We start from the raw sequence: 13,086 nt of genomic DNA, 5'->3' as shown, positions 1-13,086 counted from the left end.
ATCAGATAAGTTAAAAAAAACATGCAATTCCATATATTGTGGCTTTTAATTCAAACGTAACTTCATATAAGAAGGTTTCCTAATCTCTGCCCTCTATTAACACAACCATGAACATACCACAGAACAATGCTGCTTGATAAGGCTCAACATCGCACATCTAGATGAGATGAAGAGATACGTATTGATTAACACCACCCGGAGGACAAACACATTATCCACCATTATAGAATTTGTCCTATGAGACGTTAGAGGGCGTTAGTCTGCACATGAAGCTAATTACAAACCTTCCACTCTGCTCTCCGACTCATGCTGTACTGTTGAACATGTTCATTATTCTAGAACGATGTATAGATATTTATCTTGCATGCACGTGCTGTATTTTGTAGCAATCTTAAGCTGTTGACAAGACTTTCATTTTGTTACAATTATTGTATCCTACAATTATTGGTAAATGTAACTGTGTTTGTCTGCGGATTTTTATTATGTATAATTAGTTTTCAATTCTCTCATTTCATTATTTCCACATTGTCCAAATTCCCTTAAATGATCTGGACTGTGGCGCCATATTCAAGTCCTTGCTACCACAGTGTCATAATGAAACAATTTTTTTTTTTTACATTAATCATATTTACATCACAGATCACTAATGTTCATACATTGTATTGTGTGGCATTATTTGCAGTGTTTTTCACTTGATTGTGCTATTGACCATAAAGTTGTTACCGTCCACACAGACAGACAGACTTCATAGTTCCAGCTGCACTTGTTAGTTCTCTCTCTCTCTCTCACACGACACCTTCTCTTTCACTCGGGATCTGTTGCGTGTGACAGTGACGTTTGAGCGCATGTACGTGCACCCCAGCAACCACCAGATTGAATTCTGCGGGAAATACTGGTCCATTATTCCACATTAACTGAATTAGAAGTGATAAATATTGTAATGCGGTACTTTTTGTGTATTTCAGGGAAATTGAATCCGAACCACAGCTCCTTGTGTAAAGCTTCCTCCACTTCCACCACCACTTATTATTTCATCTCATTCAAACTTGTTCCCCAGTTGGCCCTGTGATTACAGCTAATCTGCCTCTGTTTGGATCTTATATAACACACAGCAGTCGGTTTATTGTGAGGTGGGAGCTGATTTTCTGAGCTGTGTGGAGGATGGAGATTAGCTTTTAGAATTGCCACCCACTCCACCTCCACCTCTGGGAAGCAACATGGAGAGGAAAAGACCCCAAACACCCCCCCCCCTCCTCTCAGAGCTGGAGCCTTGAGCATCTGGAAAAGTCATCGTTGACACACATACAGTCATCTGCTCGGCTTCTGCAGGAGAATTTGTTTTTAATTACAGAAAAACATCTCAGCGAGCTCGGAAGCGCGTGAATGTCCCTGTGAAATCCTGAAATGTTGCAGTTCGCTGGTGAGATGACAGATGCTGCCTGCGGCTCCTCATCAAAGATTTAGAAGACAGACTTTAGAGATGTGTCGGAGACAGGGGTTGCACTTGTTGAAAATTAACTCTCCTTCACTTATCTTCTTTTCAGTCGGAGCCAGCAGTTGCCCGGAGGAAACTGGCCCCCCCCCCCGAGCAGGGAGATGGCGGACGGAGGAGAGGGAAATAAACATGCAGAATCTCCATATTTGCTCCATCTCAGAGCGCGGCTGTCCATCTGGAAGAGACACTTACCCTGGGCTCTTCGTGTTCTAAACCACAACACTGTGCGTACAGTCATTTGTGTGCATGATCAGAGACTAACAGCTTCACAGTGTGTCTGAGAGGCAGAGTGGAGTTTGACTGTGTGCTTCTCAAAGCAAGATTTGAACTGAGCATATTATGGATGGAGCATCGTTAGCCCTGCTAGCAGCACAACTCTTGTCAGTCGATCCACTTCTCAAGTCCACACCGAAGTATCTCTAAATCTGATTTGATATTTTCAAAGGATGAAACCCGCTGTGTTTGTTGAACCTCTGACCTTTCCTCGAAGGCAACCTTTAGATTGACATTTGTAGTTCAGATGAAATATCTTGGATGGACAATCGATTTGCAACAGTCTTTAGTCTTTGATCTTCAGAAAAACGTATGCACACATATTGACGATGAAAGTGATCCCCTCCCTTTTCATCTTGTTCCAATATAACTTCATCCGTTCGATGGATTATTGTGATATTTATTAAAAATATTGCAAGGTCCTTCAAGGACACGTTACAATAACTTTGGTTTGTTCTCTGTCCTTTTCACACAGTACAGATGGTGAACAAGCTGAACAACATGGGCAAATCCAGAATGGAAGAAACTCCAAAAATGTTACATAGTAGTAGACATTCTCCAAAGAATTATATTATGTATAATTCTTTCTATTTTTGTTGTAACTGTTAATTAATGTAGTATGTGTTTATATTTCAAATAATGTCTCTGAACAGGCTCAATCATTTGGATTTGTTATGAGTTCAAGGATAAGAGACTTTGGTTTATCTCCATGGAAACACACAAGATCTATGTCCCATCTCATTCTCAAAGCGCACTTCTTTCGGGTTCTATTGCAATAAAGGGTTTTTCACATTTAAAAGTCCGCACCATGGTCGAAACCAAGGTTCATGTCTTTATATTTGATCGTGTTTGTTTTGGTTTCACGTTTTATTTTAGGGAGCGACTGAACACTTCTGTATGACATACTTACTTCCTGTCATCACTTATGTGGTCACGCTAGTTGAACATTGATTGGTTTGTAGATGGACATGTGTCTGATGTAGTGTTGTCAATTCGGCTATTGTCTTTGCTAACTAGGAGTCTTCTTTTTGAATGGAGAAAGTTAATGAACCAGTTAATTTTGTCAATGTTTTTTGCTTCCGTAATATTCACTTCCAGCTAAATAAATATACACATCGATCAACCATTTTATTGTTGGAGGTAAAGACTGAAAGCAATCCGGCATACAACTTATTTTTCTTCTTCTATTGTTTAACGCTGTCTCACCTTCCACCATTTGGTCTCAAAGTCTAAAGAATCCAAACACGTGGCTTTCACATTGTAAGCCAACTGAACCCCGGTTTTGTTTGATTCAGAACGAGACCAGTCAGAAAAAAATTGACACCTGTTATTTTGGTTTTGACCAAAGAAGTAAATGTGAAACCCCCCTGAAATAACACCTGGGTAAAACCAGCTTACAGCCTCTTTGTCAAGCCATAGACTTCCTGTCTTGTTCAGTGACATTTAGACATTTCTTCTTCAGCTCAAATCAGGTGCAAAGCTCTTCCAAAGAATAACACTGAAAACAAACCCATGTCTGAAGTTAATCATATATGAAGAATTCAGCTTAATCATCTTATAGACAAATACTGTGGTAAAAATACTATTTATTTTTTACTGAAAAAACTGATCATCTCATTAAAGTCTTACATAACAGTTTCCGCAGCGATCAATCTGATCACAACACTAAAACAAAGTCTAGTGTCAGCCTTGTGCACCAACACATCAGTGTGACCCTGTTGTGGGTCCTTTAGTCGCAGTGAGGTGTGCAGCCTTTCCTCTGTAGTTCTCGGTAGCAAAGCCCTCAGTGGTGAAGCTGGGGGGGGGGAACCTGTCAGAAAGTAGGACAGCGAGGGGAGGAGGGCCCACGTGTAGACCTGCTCTTCAGTCCTGTTAGTCTTTGATCCTGAACACGGGGGCTTAGCTTCACATACTGTGTACTCTCTGACTGGCCCAGAATCAGCGGTGGCTGACAAATACATGGCATGCCTGCGTGTCCAGGTATCCTCGACACCCGGCAGCAACCTGAGATCTCACACTTCAGTTCTCTGCGAGTGGAATCACTGATAACCTCACACTGCTTATTGAAACCTGTCGATCGCAGCAGGACAACAGGGTGATGGAGGAATGACTCAATCCTCTTATTTTCAGCAGCGCTACCTGCTGTGGTTATGTGTCACACGCTCAGTGTGAGGCTACCTTTGACCTGGGTTTCACTAACACACACATTCACAGTCAGACACACACACACACACACACACACACACACACACACACACACCACTTCCACGGGCCGTGGCCCGGTCACAGGAAAGGTAGGGACTGGATAAAGTCACCGACAGGACAACGCAGAGCCAAATTCGGGGCAAGTTCTATTGTCTTGGTCTCAAGCACACACGCATGAATGGACACATGCACGCAGGGACTGACACACACACATTCACAAACACACACACCCACACACACACTATTGACAGAATTGTTGGTCCCATGAGGCCAACACACCAGCATAGGCCATTTTGCCTTTAAACCGTGTGTGTGTGTGTGTGTGTGTGTTTGTGTGTTTGTGTGTGCGTGTGCGTGTGCGTGTGCGTGTGCGTGTGTGTGTGTGTTCACACTGAAGAAAATGTGCCATTATACCTGAAGCTAAGCGTGAATACGCAGAATCCAGAGGGGCTCTGTCGTTACCGTTTCCTCTTCCTGTTTCCTGCTGCGACTTGAGATGAGTCAGTTGTGGGGGGAGTCACTGCTTACACGCACACACGCACGCACACACACACACACACACACACACACACACACACACACACATCTGAGACATTTTAAATGTCAGAAGAATTGTTTTACCTTTTGTATGACGACAGGAAACACAAGGTAGAGCCGACTGTATCTGTGCATTAGCCACACTAACAAAGGGTTTTTCATTTTGATCATCTAGGTTGCCTTGGGTTTTTTTCTTTCTCTTTTTTTTGAGACAAGATTGAAGCCCTTAGGAGAAAATTGATATACAGCCTTAAAACAAAACTGTCATTGACACTAAGGATGTCCAAGATACTCATGCTAATGTCAATACTACTCCCATTTCAATAAATGTACTTTAACTCTTAAGCACGCCTTGATTTTGAGAATCATTGCTCTGCTGTGCCATTTCCAATGAGAAGAATGAGTCGATCTTGTCATAAAGAAGCTCCTACCAAATGCTTCAATTATCTTCACCTATTTTGTTTCTTGACACTGGGGCAGTTACACGTTTCATCCCTGGACGTGACAGAGAAAACATCCTCGTAGTCTGTCTATAGTAGCAGTGCTTGTTTATTGCATCTTTAAGGCCGGTACAGGTGGTCCGGGCAGACATGTTAACGCTTCAATCATCCCCTTCACGTCATGTGGGAGTGAAGGGAATGATGGGAAAGACTCCCTCATCACCACGTCAGCTGCAAGTCCTCCTGTGCTTTTACTGCCTCTCACTCGTTGCTGCAGATCCCAGCTGCCAGATATATCACAGCGTTCAGAAACAATCCCACTTGCCCAGTGGTGATTACGACTTGGAGGCTTGCGTGGGAGGTATTTACATGAGGAGAAGTGATAATTACAGTAACTGATTACTTGTCATATCAAAATCACATTTTCAAGAAGGGGAAGTAAATGTTTATGCCAGTAAATCTTGTTTCAACAGCTAATTATGAGTAACATTGATTATGCAAACAGACCCAAACAGAAAACCCTTGTCTCCGCCTGATTGATTTGCTCTCTACATATTTTTGTCCGTACCATATACACATGGTTGAATATGTTTTGTTAGTCAAAAAAAAAATATATTTTGTCCTCCAAGTCTGTTAGCGTCAGATGACAGATGAAGCTCGGTACTGAATAAGGTCAAAATGACAGAGTAACTGGAACTTCTTGAAACCACTTAAGTCTTTGAAAAGAGTCCTCCAGGCTATAAAGTATGTTACTGTGAATCATCTCAGGCTACGACCTCACTAACACATTTTAACTCGTCTGGATGGAGAATTTCTTATTTTAAAACGAAAACGTGTCAGTGAGGACACAGCCTCAGGGACCATGAGTACACAGTAGTACAAGCAGACTGGAGAGGTTAAAGGTGAAGATGAAATGCAGAACCTCTGTCTCGCCTCTAGGTGATGGTTGGTGATGCTAACACATCCATTGTGCTCAGACAGGGATCAGACAGATGTCAGCAGCCATCAAAGACGTTTCTCTCAAACACCGTGAAACAGTCAGAAAGCATCCGTCTCTACAGCCGAGAGGCAGGACGCTCTCTGGCTGAGCCATCTCCTGTGAGCCAGGGGTTGTGTCTGTGTGTGTCTTTTTGTATGTGTGTGTGTGTGTGTGTGTGCATTCACACTCAAAGAAAACGCAGCCGATATGAGACGTGTGATTCCTGAGCAGCTGCCATGCACCGGGAGTCCATGAATAATCCACGGGCTTCCAGCGCTGCAGCGTTATAGAGCAGGTTCCTTCCAACTGTTTTGTAGATGACGACTTTAACCCAATGCATTGTAAGTGAAGCACAGGAGCATTTTTCATTCTTACAGCAACCAGACAGGCAGGTTCACAACTGCACCGACTGAACTCAGGTGAAATAAGGACTCGTGTTGAATTGTAGCAAGGAAGACACAGATTTGACTCCTTTTCACCTCAGATTCTGCTTGAAGCACAAATATTGTAAATCAGAGAGGACTGCAAACTCTCCAAAGCCGGGCATCCAATGAGCCATATTTCTACGCTATTCGTTTGAGAGTCGGGCAAAGTTTCTGCTTCATCGTTCGTTGTTTGTCGTGCAGTGTACGAAGGGGCGTGAGGAGCAGTAAGATGTAACCGACCACTCTTCTACATGAAATAACAAAACACAATGGTAGGAAATGTAGTTTAGGACTAGAAACAATTGCTTAGCAAGAAAGAGAAAGAGGGAGAGAAAGGGTTCTTACAGAACAGTGATCAGAGTGTGGCCTCAATATAGTAGCCCTCAAAACAGATGATCAAGGCAGCACCCTTTTCCCTTATGAGCATTGTCCCGAGGAGACGAAGTGACGTATAGTGTGAGCAGTCAAATAATTTCAGACGATCAGAACATTTATTAGCACATAAATCCTGAGCCTTTGCCGTATTTTCTCGCACAGTGAGGAGTGGAATATAACAACATTTCTGAAGCAGCACAATGTCCCTGATGCTTAACACACAAGGTCAAATTCGTCAATTTGTGATGTCATAAAAGGCCCATATGAGCCCAGTATACCAACGACACGACACGCTGATCCTGCCCTTAAAAGCCCTGTCGCTGCAGCGCCGAGCTACACCCCGAGTGGCCATTAGCACGTAGCAGACATCTGATATCTGACCACACAGATCTGCAGGAGAGAGCACGGCTGAAGGACAAAGGAAGGAGGAGGAAGACAGGGAGGGACGATGGAAATGGCCGGGGAGATGTATCCACAGTCAAATTTATCAAGTAGTAGTAAGTCAACTGAAGAGACCAATCAATAAATCCTCTCTGTCTGTCTGCCTCCTTGTGTCTTTGATTTTCCATCCCTCCCCCCCGTACAAACGAAATGAGCAGCTTCCTCCACCTAAAAGTGCAGGAGGATCCAGTGTTAATGGAGGAGGCCTGAGCTGACACTGGGTTTGTGTGCAGAGGCCATTTCACCAGCATTCAAGAGCCTCTCAAACAACTGGCTTAGTGCAAAAGTGGACCACTTTAAAAATAGGTGTGGGTTCAAGTGGTGGCAAGACTTAAAAAAGGACTCAAACCTGAAGAACTGTCACAGAGTCGTAACCCTGTGGTGATTTGCAGATGAATGACCCGATAAGGATGCAGCTGCAGCAACAGGAGCCTGCTGCTTCCGTTTCTTATCGCAAGATTATCTAGCCGACATGTCAAACAGTGAAGCACGTGCAGAACAGGTGTGGCTGTTCTGGGTCTACTGAAAGGAAGTTGCAGCGCAGCTCAAATTTGCATAGTCTCCATGTCTGATGAGTTTGTCATAAAGGAATCAGCACACGTGTTATCTATCTCTCTATAAACAGATTCTGGATGTGGATAAGCAGAATAAACGAGTGACGGACACGATTTTGTGCTCAGAGGCCTTGTTTCTGTTTCTTATTCGACCCATCACATTTGTTACTAGCTTCTCGGCTCCAAACTGTAGAAAGGAAGCCTCTGGTAATATGCTAGCATACTTATCTTCTTGGATGTTGACATAGAAACAGGTTGGACTAACTTTGGAGTAAAAGACAGGGAACTTTATATCAGAACTGTAGAGAACATACACAGCCTCTATCCCTCAGTGCTTCACTGCTTAGAGTGGCCATAACACTGGTTACCAACATGAATGGAGGTGATGGTTATTTTTGCTCTGTGGCTGCCATGACAACAACACTACACAACTTGTCATCGTTTACGTCCCCTACATCACACATAACACCCACAAGACCACCGTCCTGAAGCTCCAGACTCGGCTTGTAACAGCAAATTCTGGTTTTCAGTCTATGTGGAGAGCAGAAGAGGTGCGTCAGCGATCAGCGTTTTCATGTATCTGCATTTATACCCAGATGGCTGTTGATATAGATTAGACAAAAGGCTGTCTGGACCTATACCTACAAAAAGTATCACTGTTCGGTTTTGTGTGGAGAAACGTTTGACTCTAGTGATAGAAGAAACTGGTCGGACTATGGACAGTGGAAGGAGAACAGCAATATCCACTGTGTATACCAGAAGCCCCAAAATATTTGTTGTTGCCCTCAGGCTAATTTGTCATCAGATGATAGCCAAGGGGTTTCAAGAATGGCCTACGTGAAGCTCAAAGTGTGTTTCTGTGTCTCTGAGGTTTCAAGTTCAATCATCATGGCATCATAAAAAAATAACAAATTTTCAAATTCTTTGACTCAATTGGGAAATAACTCATGAGCATATTTCCCAAGACGTCAAACTATTCATTCAATAAGGTTGAAATCCGTATTTATACCTGGAAAATATAAACAAACAAAGTTCTTGGTTTAGTGTTGTAATGAAACCAAAATCACATGTGAGGGTCACTATTCCTTTTATCCAAATAAAGTTTAATTTCCTACATTGTAAATTCATAGTGCATGTTTCAGATAACACACAGATTTCGCAGTGAGGGATGAGAGCGTGTGCAGATGTGAGCTCAGCGAGGACTCCCTGCAAACAGCTGAGCGAGTGAGCAGCTGAATTATTTAATAGGTCAGTCGGTGACAGTAATGTTTTCCAAGAATTAGGCAACTGCTCCTCATGTGACTGGAGCGTGGAAGGTTCCTGTCAGCACTTTGAGTCTATTTTCAAACCAGCTGATGGGAGACAAAGCAATAAAAAAGAAGTGAGGCGTTTAAGTCATTCAGGATGACGGCGGCAAATTTTCAGCCCAGGAAACGCAAAGCCTCCATACACCAGATCATATAGAAATTTTCCAAATAAAACTGACTAATGTTCCAATGTGTTCTGCTCAGGAAAGTGCTGTAGAAAAAGGAAGTGCAGTCTCGGATCTATAGGACCACTGAGACTACAGCCTGGGTTCTTGGAAAGGCCTACAGATGGTAGCCATATTTGTAGTTCTGTAACAGTTTACTCACAAAATATATAAATACTACTTAATATCTATATGTTTCCGGATTAAGTGAAGTCATATGGTGCCTTGTTTGTTCTGTGATGGTACGTTTTTCCCAGTGATGTTAGTATGACAATGACATTGTGCTATTTAGATGCACAGAAAACTTTACACTGCACAGCTACAGTCTATTTCCAATAGACGTTTTAAGTAAAAAATACTATTTCATAAAAACTGTGAATTCCTTAACCATTATGCAAAGATCCCCCTCCACACACACACACACACACTCACACACACCCGCAGGCTACAGCGTGAACACAATCATGCTAGACTTCCTGGCAGAGCTTCACTTCTCTTTGTGCATTGAAGTGGAGTTCCACACAGAACGTTTTGACGACTGTAGTCATCTTCACATGTTTTCTCCTGTTGGTTCAGTAGCATCGAATCTCACAACACCACATACACACACATTCTACCGCCCGCACCTGGAAGTGATCATATTCTTCCTTTGTTGTTGTTCACTGGTGGTTTGCAGACAGATTTTATGGGCATTCCAGTTTGGTTAAAACAAGGAAAAACTCTTCTATGACAAGACGTTAGTCGCATAAACTATTTGATGTTCTGAACAAGACTTATAAACAATTACTTGTTTTACTGTTTTATTTCAATATTTGAATTTCAAATTCACTCAAAAGGTATAATTTAAAACGATGGACATTCCAGATACATTTTGAATCTTTTAAATCCCCCCACCTTTGGTCCCACATAGGGGCAATAGTAACAAATTAAATATAATAAAAAGTAAATAAATATAATAAAAAACGAAGGTGGCCGGCGCACGTGCTTCTGCTATGGTCTATGATGTTTAAACCGTCCAAGAAGACAGTCAGACATCATAGTTCCAGCTGCAGTAGTACATTTCTTTCTCTCACATGAGAGCGGCTCTTTCAGTCTATGGTCCGTGCACCTGTCACTCAGAATCTCTTGCTCAGGAGAGTGACCTTAGTATAATGTTCATATGTGGTGAGTGTATCATCATCGCTAAATACTGAATCTTCTCTCCTCCGCCAAACGGCAAAAAAAATCTACTACAGATTAAAAATACATCTGAAACAGTGAGAAAACATCACAGCTCTCGATATCTTAGAACCTTTAACCTTTACCTTTGGTGCTCTCTCAACCTCCCTCTCTCTGTCAGGTGTGTGTCAGTGTGTGTGCATGACCGGTGCAGCCTAGCACCTCTTCTCCCTGCAGAGCCTGCAACCCTCCATGTGTCTACAGACAGATGTGCAGAGCAGATGTTCCTGCACTGCAGACAGACCTCTGTGTGCCTTCCTATAGCGCAGCACCACTTTTTAAACCCAAGAACTCAAACAGATGTATTAATGTTATCGCAAATTGAAACACACGAGCGCTCACGTCGCCCTTTTGACTCTATTTGTCTGAGGAGCTTCCAGGCTGCACCGTCTCATGAGTTCAGCTGAAAACATGTCTGGTACAGCAGCAGGTGGGAAACTACCTCGAGGGAGCCCGGAGCCACAGATCCACCCTGTGTTTGCACACACAGACTCGATCAAGACTACCACACAGACTCTAAAATAAATAGGCATGTCTCATGTTTTATTCAGCAGCAGACCAGCAGCTAAAAATACCCTAAAACACTGAGAGTGTAGGTGAGTGGCAGTTTCGCCCATTCCCTCCTCTCCTCACTCCATTAGCCACTGCAGAGCCAGCAGCCGAGCGACGATTACGGAGCCCGCCTCGCTGTCTCATTGCAGAACTGTTATGTTCACTCCGGGCTCTGCTGGGTTCAATCGGGAGAGTCGTCAAAGTGAAATCACAGAGAGGGGGAAATTAGGATAGAAATAAGAGAAAATGAAAACGAGTTTGATTTTAAAGACATTGAAATTAGATTCTAATCTCATCCGAGACTGTTATGTATATCTGCAAAATATGAAGTGACAACCAGCATCCTCTATCTCAACATAGCATTAGAGATATTGCATTAAAATGTTTCACTTCCCGATAGCATCAGGCAATACTAATTACTGATATGATACCAGTGCATAAAAAAAGAATAACAAGTTATTAACATCATAATGTGTTGCACCCTTAAACAGAAAGGACTCCATATTTTGTTTCCTAACTTTAAGTCTCTTTGCACACTGTATAGGCTGCTGTCTTACTCAACATAAATATAATTTCCCCCTGTATAAGCAACAGTAAAAAACAATAAAAGTATGTGAGGGCCGACCAAAAGGAATAGATACATAATGCATCAAATAAATTTTAAGTGCATGCTCTGCTTGACAGCCTGACTTATTTTAAGGTAAATTCTGATATTCAGAGGTCGCTGCATATGCTACTAACCCTGTATGGAAGTGACGATTGCAATCACTGGTGTATGACCTGGTTCAGGTTACACCCTTAAAAAAACAATTACATACAGAAAATGAATGCCATAGAACTTATTATGATCTAGTTTGACAGTTATAACTGAAAAGCAACATAAAGAAATCCAGGAATACATAAAAATCACTTATTTTAAAGAGATTGAAACTGAACTCTTGCACATCTAACCCATTACTGTTTCATTTGTTCGAATTTCCAGCATGAAATTTTAGCAGGACAGTGTAGCCGATGTTTAGGAGCAGCGAAGAAGAAAGGACTTCAGGGAATAGATTTGCATACTCGCTGATGCACAACATTTCCGGCAGTATCTGAGGTTTAAATTTAGTAGATGGGTAAACACCTATCTTCACTCATTTAAAAAAAAAAAATGTTTGCCTTTGATAATTTAAATTACAGTGATCCAATCAAATGCATAGAATACATTTTTCTAGAAGCAGCTTCAATCCCTACAACCCCCTGTTTTAAATGCTTCTTTAAAATTGATGCAGGATCTTTGATTCCAAGCACTTGAATACAAAAATCACATCTTTTAGTTTTCAAACAGTGAAGACAAAGATTTGTATGATCATTGTCACCATTTTTGCTCTGTAGATTTTCTGCGAAATTATTTTCCCTCTGAGCCAAAGAAAGAAACAAGCCAGCGGGTGCAAAAGTGTTTTTAATTAAAGATGACTTAATTAGGAGATGACTTAATTCTCTCTGCTTCTTAAATCAGCCCAGCATCCCCGACAAAACTGAACATTCAAGTGGGGATAGAAATAAGCTGCTGACCGTATCTTAGGTCCTTTTCACTTTCCATCTTTCTTCTTAGGACCATTTATTTTTTATAATCCCCGATGCACTGTCATGTGTTCGTCTGAGGGACAGTATTAAATATATGTTTTGTATGTCAAAGCCTTCATTAAGTGGATGGTTTTATAGTCATTAGTAAACCTACATCTTGAACTTCTAGCCTAGTGAGGACTTCATTTGCATTCCAAGTGACTTCTAGCTTAACCTTTACCATCAAGACTAAATGTTGTCTTTATCTTCAGCAAATCACCCGTTGTGTGCAGATATGTATACTTAGTAATGTCAGATGATCTTAATTTGTTTAGAATAACATACTATAGTAAATATTACTTATTAAATGTATATGACTACTTACTTTCAATATCGATGACGAAATCGAATCAATCTATGTGACACGAAGACACACGCACACACAGACACATCACACACACACACACACACACACACACATCACACACACACACACACACACACACACACACACACACACACACACACACACACACACACACACACACACACACACACTCGACCCTGTCATCTAAG

At 41.9% G+C, this 13,086-nt stretch overlaps 1 protein-coding gene across 1 annotated transcript in view; it reads right to left on the bottom strand.

Annotated features, from left to right (window-relative positions):
- Positions 1-13,086, bottom strand: part of LOC133026943 (guanine nucleotide exchange factor VAV3-like) — an 89,640-nt gene that overhangs the window by 60,168 nt on the left and 16,386 nt on the right. The window lies entirely within an intron of this gene.

This window comes from Limanda limanda, chromosome 20, assembly GCF_963576545.1.
Source record: "Limanda limanda chromosome 20, fLimLim1.1, whole genome shotgun sequence".
NCBI lineage: Eukaryota > Metazoa > Chordata > Actinopteri > Pleuronectiformes > Pleuronectidae > Limanda > Limanda limanda.
The sequence above is the reverse complement of the archived record's forward strand: the minus strand, read 5'-3'. Positions and strand labels throughout refer to the sequence as shown.